We start from the raw sequence: 9,256 nt of genomic DNA, 5'->3' as shown, positions 1-9,256 counted from the left end.
GAGAAACATTTGAAAAATGTAGTAAAATGTCACTTGCATTGTGGGAAAAAACAAGAGCTACCATGCAAGGAACACATGACTAGCATGTTTGACACACGTTTGGCAACTGTAAAAATATCATTAGCATCAGCAGACACTGGCTTGGGTGACACAGGTCTGGGATGAAACCTAATTTGATTTTGATAGTCTTGGAAATTTCAGTCTTTCTAAAATTGAGCAGGCTTTGGGTACAAACATTTCTCTACACAGCAGCTTATAAATGAGGACAAACATAATGGATCAATTCAGCTCATCTTTCTTCTGATTAGGAAAGATGGCCATTTCTTAAAGCTTCTCAAATGGCTGTTTTTTTTTTGCATTTCTTTGTACATACATGGATATTACAGATCACACAAAGATCCATGGGAGACTATAGTAGTACCGTTTGACTTATTCAAGAATTTGGATTTGAAATAGTTTCTAATCATTATGGAAGAAAAGAAAGGAATAAATTTTGAATTGAAAGAAATCGTGTCTGCAGAATTTTGACAAGTATGGCTCCTTATTACAACTGCTCTTGAATTTTTGGAATCTGATATTTTGAAAGAACTTTTGTAACATTGGAGACTGAGTTGAGAACCACAGGTGTTCTTTAATGACACTATGCCATTCAACACCCTTAGTAATAATTCAGTGTTTAAGTAAATTTATTTTGAATCTGAAGAAGATTGCAAATGTCACAAGCAGGTTTTTATTGACAAGTCCATATTTCAGGTGGTAGAGTTAGGAGACAGAACTATAGAATATCAATAGATATAGAATCTCAATAGGGTCAATAAACTATAGAAGATCAAACCATAGGATAAAATGATGAATTATTTACAAGTATAGGAAAATTAAATAGAATACTGTAAGAACAGAATTAGTTAGAAAGAAGCCAAGAATAAAGAGTTCAAGGAGGATGCTCACATTAAAGGAAGAAAGGAAGTAAAACATGATTTAAATGTACCACCATTTTTATTTTAGAAATAAAAATTATGATGAAATAGAATGTGTATGACAAATGAGAATTTAGGGGTGTATTTTAGAGAAAACTTTTTTTATTTAAATTTTTTCCTCCATTTTTTAGTAACTTGGGTATTTCTTATTTACATTTCAATTGTTATTCCCTTTCCCGGTTTCCAGGCCAACATCCCCCTAACCCCTCCCCCTCCCTTTCTATATGGGTGTTCCCCTCCCTATCCTCCCTCCATTACCACCCTCTCCCCAACAATCACATTCACTGGGGGATTTAGTAGGTAAAAATGTAACATGTATAGTAAAAAATGAAAGGATCAGTCATCAATGGTCTATGAAATATCACTGTGTGGGGTCATCAGAAAATTTTGCTTTCATGCTGCACATACTGTTTCTCCTGCTATTTACTTATAAAAACAGATCATATTAAATGCACTAGCAGAAATCTTGGAATGAATTTGGAAAACATTTTATTTATTTTTAATATATATTCATATATATACAAATAGTATGTTATTTATATATTTATATATATTTATATATTATATACATACTATTTATATATATTATATATATGGTATATTATTTATATACTATTGTCTTAGTTAGGGTTTTACTTCTGTGAACAGACATTATGACGAAGGCAACCCTAGTAAGAACAGTATTTAGTCGGGTCTGGCTTACATGTTCAGAGTTGTCCCTTATCATCAAGATGGGAGCATGGAAGCATCCAGAAAGGCACAGTGCACATGGAGCTCAGACATCTACATCTTCATCTTAAAACTACTAGGACAAGACTGGCTCTCATGTGATTAGGAAGAAGGTCACATTGCCTACCACTACAGTGATACATTACCTCCACAATGGCCATACCAACTCCAACAAGGCCACACCTCCTAGTAGTGCCTTTCCCTGGCCCAAGCACTTTCAAACCATCACATTCCATTCCCTAGCCCCCATAGGTTTGTTCAAACACATGAGTCTTTGGAAAGGGGCTCATACCTAGCCATAGCATGGTATATATAAGCAATATATTTAGTACAACTTCCAAAGTCACCCTAGTCAATAGAAGTCTTAACAATGTTATAAGTTCAAAGTTCAAGGTCTCTTGTTTGATACACCCGATCACTTAAAAGCAAGACAGGAAACTATCTGGGCAAAGTCCAATCTCTATGTCTGATATCAATGCAGTCTTCAAATCCCCAGTTCCATTTTTGTCTTTGTTGATTGCAACAGACGTTTTCTCCTGGGCTTTTTCTTCTTCTCTTTGCAGCTTTCCTTAGCTGGTAACCAACAGTTTCAGTATCTTTAATATCTTGGGATCTCCAAGTCAACTTTAACTTCACACTTTAATACTCCACTGTCTAGGATCCACACATTGTCTTCTCGGCTTCTCAAAAGGGTTTGCATCACTTCTCCAGCTCTGCCCTCTGTAGCAATTTAGGCTCTGATGGACTTCACTCCACTGCTGCTGCTGTTCAGGGTGGTCAGCCCATGATTCTAGCATCTCAAGTATACAGGGGTCTTCAAATGTAACTATGCTATACCAATAGCCTCTCATAGGCTCTCATCATGTCAAACCTTAACATTTTTTTACATGGCTCCATAAGTCCTGGGACATCAACTCTAACTGAGGATGCACCTTTGTCAACGACCTTCTGTGACCTCTCACAGTGCCAATCCTTAGCTGCTTTCCTCGGCCCCTTCAAAACCAGTACCACCTGAGTGATTCTTATACATTGCCAAGTCCAGCTGCAGCACAACATTGGTTGGTTCTGGAACATAGCTTCTTTGTGATTTCAGAAAATACTTCTAAAAGTTTCCCTCAGTAATGATGGTCTCTTCTTAATCACAGCTTATTTCTCAGCTCCGTCTAACCAGCATCAATTGTTCTAAATAGGCCCTTCTTTTCTTGACTCTATAGTCAAGTTGAAGAAGCTGTGAAGTTCTGCTGCTTGCTATGGCTGAAACATGGCCCCCTTTGTCTATTACCACCGTTTTGTTTTCCAACTCCCTCACTGCTTAAGCTTGGCTATCCTGTAACTTGTTCTGTGGATTGACCATAAACTCAGAGATCTGCATGGCTCTGTCTTCTTAAGGCTGGAATTGAAGGCATGTATTCCCATGCCACTTAAATTGGATTTAAGCTCTTTTTTTTTCACCTAGAACTTGCTCTGTTCCAGGCTGGCCTTAAACTCATATTTGTGCTTGGTTTTGTTTCCTGGAAATAAAAGTGTGCACCACCACGCCTGTGCCTATGCTTTTCGTGGCTATTGTTTCTCCAGGTCTAGATCCAAAGCCTGTGACTTCTAACCTCAAAATATGGATCACAAGTGTGTTTTCTTCTTTTCTAGACTGTATTTTATTTTAGATTAAAAGTCCAAACTATTCCTTATTCAACTGCAAACACAAACAATAAACTAAGTTTAGCTGGGTTAGATCTTGTCCTGAGGTCAGTACTCCTATATCTTCTTAAACACAGGATTCAGCCTCATTTCACTTCCTTTTACTCCATTATTATGATTACTTGAACCATAAATTTTGTTCATTTTTTTTTCTTTTTAAGCTTGCTATGCTTGATCGGAATGTTCTTCATAAAATTAAACCAGAGAATAAAAAAGTATTTGTTGGGTTTTTTGAGACTTCATTTGTTAATGCAATTAATATAAATCTTTTTACCTTAGCCTCAGATAGACTCTTCACACAAGGGCAAAAGGCAGCCACATTCTTTACCAAATACCATAAAAACAATCTTTGGGCCACATACAAATTTTTTCTCAACACGGGCTAGGTCTACACAGTTCAAGTAACTCTCGGCCACAGTGTCTTCCAAATTTCTATTAGTATAGCCCATTAAAGCACTTAAAAGCATCCCTCTACTTTTCAAATGCAAAGTCCAAAATACATCTTCCAAACAAAACCTGGTCTGACCTACCACAGCAATGCACCAGTGACACCAACTTCTCTTAGCTAGGGTTTTCCTGCTGTGAACAGATACCATGACCAAGGCAATTCTTACAAGGACAGCATTTATTTGGGACTGACTTACAGGTTCAGAGGTTCAGTCCATTATCATGAAGGCTGGGATATGGCAGTATTCAGGCATGCAGGGTGCAGGAGGAGCTGAGAGTTTCACATCTTCACCTGAAGGTCAATAGAAAAAGACTGCCTCTCATGTGATGGGAAGGAGAGTCTGATTGTCCACTCCACAGTGGCATAATTCCTCCCCCAAGGCCATACATACTTCAATAAGACCATGCTCCCTAATAGTGCCATTCCATGGCCCAAGCATATGCAAATCACCACAACTGTTAAAAGGAAAATAAGTAATAATGATTTGACTCTGAACTTGAAGTGGAATTCGAAAGTATTTGTAACATCATACTTGACAAGAACTTATTTCCCTATAGTTAATCAAGAGGCTGATAGTAACAAAGTAAATTCTCCACATGCATCATGCTAAACAATCGAGAGCTAGACACACAAAGACCATCCTAAGGTAAGAAACACTGTACTATACATTTAATATGATTACTTAATTTTTCTTTGAACACACCTTTCTTTTGACAAGGTTGTCTTAAACTAAAACATAAATATTTTATAAAATTGAAAGTGATCATATTACTATGATGAGGAAGAATTTATATCTTTCTACCTTTAAGTAAGCAGAAAAAGTGATGCCATATTTGAAAGTGGTTTTATCTGCCTCTATTGAGGTATACCAACAGTGGGACTCAGAAGAGGGAATCAGAGAGGTAGGTTGTTCATGCAAGAGTATAGGGGAACAGGTGAGCTGAAGTGATGACTTTGACAGTATTGGGTTACAAAATATTAGTATGCAATGCCTGTGGAAGTTCTGTTGGTTTAATTTGATGAGAAAAGAACTGTAAATATGAATAATATGTAAATATAGTTTACGACAAAAATAAACAGCATCAAATAGGAGAAAAGATGTGAAAGAATGCTGAGTAAGTTAAACAAAACTCAGAGTTGGACTATGCAGAAATCTGAACTCTTTTTAAAGTTCTGAGACTTCCTTGAAACTTCATGTCTGTAAGATGTGTAACATACACAAATTCTTTGTAATGTAGTCAAAACAAGTACAAAAAGCAGAGATGTACAAAGGACACCTCTTCACAAAACACTTTAATTGGCACATTGCCTGAATTATATCAGCCTGAGAAAATATATATTGGTATTATCTTTACTACAGTGATTGGGGTGGAAAGACCCATCCACTGTGCGTGGCGTAATTCCCTAGGCAGGATCTAGATTGCACTGATGGAGAAAGCAAACTGAGTGCCAGCATGCGTGTGTTAATTCACTGCTGACTTCTCCTCAGTGGGCATGTGATGTGACACTAGCTGCTTCAAGTTCCTTTTGCCTTGACTTCCATTTAATGATGGAAATCTTGACATGGTGACCAAACAAAACTTTTCCATTTAGCTTATTTTGTCTAGCTAATTTATTCCAGCAATAGAAAAAAATCCAAAAGACATTCATGGTGAGAAATTCATGATTCTCTGCCAAACGAACAGGATAAATTCTGACGTTCACAAGTTGGCTTCCCAGTGCTGTGACCTTGTGTTCTTTTTTTTTTTTTTTTTTTTTTTTTTTACAGTTCTGTTACTCTTGTGGTACCTGGCACCATTTTTTTTCTATATTTTTTTTATTAACTTGAGTATTTCTTATATACATTTCAAGTGTTATTCCCTTTCCCGGTATCCGGGCAAACATCCCCCTCCCCTCCCCTTCCTTATGGGTGTTCCCCTCCCAACCCTCCCCCCATTGCCGCCCTCCCCCCACCAGTCTAGTTCACTGGGGATTCAGTCTTAGCAGGACCCAGGGCTTCCCCTTCCACTGGTGCTCTTACTAGGATATGCATTGCTACCTATGAGGTCAGAGTCCAGGGTCAGTCCATGTATAGTCTTTGGGTAGGGGCTTAGTCCCTGGAAGCTCTGGTTGCTTGGCATTGTTGTACATATGGAGTCTCGAGCCCCTTCAAGCTCTTCCAGTTCTTTCTCTGATTCCTTCATCTGGGGTCCTATTCTCAGTTCAGTGGTTTGCTGCTGGCATTCGTCTCTGTATTTGCTGTATTCTGGCTGTGTCTCTTAGGAGCGATCCACATCCGGCTCCTGTCGGTCTGCACTTCTTTGCTTCATCCATCTTGTCTAATTGGGTGGCTATATATGTATGGGCCACATGTGGGGCAGACTCTGAATGGGTGTTCCTTCAGTCTCTGTTTTAATCTTTGCCTCTCTCTTCCCTGCCAAGGGTATTCTTGTTCCCCTTTTAAAGAAGGAGTGAAGCATTCACATTTTGATCATCCGTCTTGAGTTTCATTTGCTCTAGACATCTAGGGTAATTCAAGCATTTGGGCTAATAGCCACTTATCAATGAGTGCATACTATGTATGTCTTTCTGTGATTGGGTTAGCTCACTCAGGATGATGTTTTCCAGTTCCAACCATTTGCCTATGAATTTCATAAAGTCGTTGTTTTTGATAGCTGAGTAATATTCCATTGTGTAGATGTACCACATTTTCTGTATCCATTCCTCTGTTGAAGGGCATCTGGGTTCTTTCCAGCTTCTGGCTATTATAAATAAGGCTGCAATGAACATAGTGGAGCACGTGTCTTTTTTATATGTTGGGGCATCTTTTGGGTATATGCCCAAGAGAGGTATAGCTGGATCCTCAGGCAGTTCAATGTCCAATTTTCTGAGGATCCTCCAGACTGATTTCCAGAATGGTTTTACCAGTCTGCAATCCCACCAACAATGGAGGAGTGTTCCTCTTCCTCCACATCCTCGCCAGCATCTGTTGTCCCCTGAGTTTTTGATCTTAGCCATTCTCACTGGTGTGAGGTGAAATCTCAGGGTTGTTTTGATTTGCATTTCCCTTATGACTAAAGATGTTGAACATTTCTTTAGGTGTTTCTCAGCCATTCGGCATTCCTCAGCTGTGAATTCTTTGTTTAGCTCTGAACCCCATTTTTTAATAGGGTTATTTGTTTCCCTGTGGTCTAACTTCTTGAGTTCTTTGTATATTTTGGATATAAGGCCTCTATCTGTTGGAGGATTGGTAAAGATCTTTTCCCAATCTGTTAGTTGCCGTTTTGTCCTAACCACCGTGTCCTTTGCCTTACAGAAGCTTTGTAGTTTTATGAGATCCCATTTGTCGATTCTTGATCTTAGAGCGTAAGCCATTGGTGTTTTGTTTAGGAAATTTTTTCCAGTGCCCATGTGTTCCAGATGCTTCCCTAGTTTTTCTTCTATTAGTTTGAGTGTGTCTGGTTTGATGTGGAGGTCCTTGATCCACTTGGACTTAAGCTTTGTACAGGGTGATAAGCATGGATCAATCTGCATTCTTCTACATGTTGACCTCCAGTTGAAACAGCACCATTTGCTGAAAATGCTATCTTTTTTCCATTGGATGGTTTTGGCTCCTTTGTCAAAAATCAAGTGACCATAGGTGTGTGGGTTCATTTCTGGGTCTTCAATTCTATTCCATTGGTCTATCTGTCTGTCTCTGTACCAATACCATGCAGTTTTTATCACTATTGCTCTGTAATACTGCTTGAGTTCAGGGATAGTAATTCCCCCTGACGTCCTTTTATTGTTGAGGATAGCTTTAGCTATCCTGGGTTTTTTGTTATTCCAGATGAATTTGCAAATTGTTCTGTCTAACTCTTTGAAGAATTGGATTGGTATTTTGATGGGGATTGCATTGAATCTGTAGATCGCTTTTGGTAAAATGGCCATTTTTACTATATTAATCCTGCCAATCCATGAGCATGGGAGATCTTTCCATCTTCTGAGGTCTTCTTCAATTTCCTTCTTCAGTGTCTTGTAGTTCTTATTGTACAGATCTTTTACTTGCTTGGTTAAAGTCACACCGAGGTACTTTATATTATTTGGGTCTATTATGAAGGGTGTCGTTTCCCTAATTTCTTTCTCGGCTTGTTTCTCTTTTGTGTAGAGGAAGGCTCCTGATTTATTTGAGTTAATTTTATACCCAGCCACTTTGCTGAAGTTGTTTATCAGCTTTAGTAGTTCTCTGGTGGAACTTTTGGGATCACTTAAATACACTATCATATCATCTGCAAACAGTGATATTTTGACTTCTTCTTTTCCAATCTGTATCCCCTTGACCTCCTTTTGTTGTCTGATTGCTCTGGCTAGAACTTCAAGAACTATATTGAATAAGTAGGGAGAGAGTGGGCAGCCTTGTCTAGTCCTTGATTTTAGTGGGATTGCTTCGAGTTTCTTTCCATTTAGTTTAATGTTAGCAACTGGTTTGCTGTATATGGCTTTTACTATGTTCAGGTATGGGCCTTGAATTCCTATTCTTTCCAGGACTTTTATCATGAAGGGGTGTTGAATTTTGTCAAATGCTTTCTCAGCGTCTAATGAAATGATCATGTGCTTTTGTTCTTTCAGTTTGTTTATATAATGGATCACGTTGATGGTTTTCCGAATATTAAACCATCCCTGCATGCCTGGGATGAAGCCTACTTGGTCATGGTGGATGATTGTTTTGATGTGCTCTTGGATTCGGTTTGCCAGAATTTTGTTGAGTATTTTTGCATCGATATTCATAAGGGAAATTGGTCTGAAGTTCTCTTTCTTTGTTGTGTCTTTGTGTGGTTTAGGTATAAGAGTAATTGTGGCTTCGTAGAAGGTATTCGGTAGTGATCCATCTGTTTCAATTTTGTGGAATAGTTTGGATAATATTGGTATGAGGTCTTCTATGAAGGTTTGGTAGAATTCTGCACTAAACCCGTCTGGACCTGGGCTCTTTTTGGTTGGGAGACCTTTAATGACTGCTTCTATTTCCTTAGGTGTTATGGGGTTGTTTAACTGGTTTATCTGTTCCTGATTTAACTTCGGTACCTGGTATCTGTCTAGGAAATTATCCATTTCCTGAAGATTTTCAAGTTTTGTTGAATATAGGCTTTTATAGTAAGATCTGATGATTTTTTGAATTTCCTCTGAATCCGTTGTTATGTCTCCCTTTTCATTTCTGATTTTGTTAATTTGGACGCACTCTCTGTGTCCTCTCGTTAGTCTGGCTAAGGGTTTATCTATCTTGTTGATTTTCTCAAAGATCCCACTTTTGGTTCTGTTGATTCTTTCTATGGTCCTTTTTGTTTCTACTTGGTTGATTTCCGCTCTGAGTTTGATTATTTCCTGCCTTCTACTCCTCCTGGGTGTATGTGCTTTTTTTTGTTCTAGAGCTTTTAGGTGTGCTGTCAAGCTG

Source organism: Rattus norvegicus, chromosome 18 (assembly GCF_021556685.1).
Source record: "Rattus norvegicus strain SHRSP/BbbUtx chromosome 18, alternate assembly SHRSP_T2T, whole genome shotgun sequence".
Taxonomy (NCBI): domain Eukaryota; kingdom Metazoa; phylum Chordata; class Mammalia; order Rodentia; family Muridae; genus Rattus; species Rattus norvegicus.
This window is presented reverse-complemented; position numbering follows the sequence as displayed.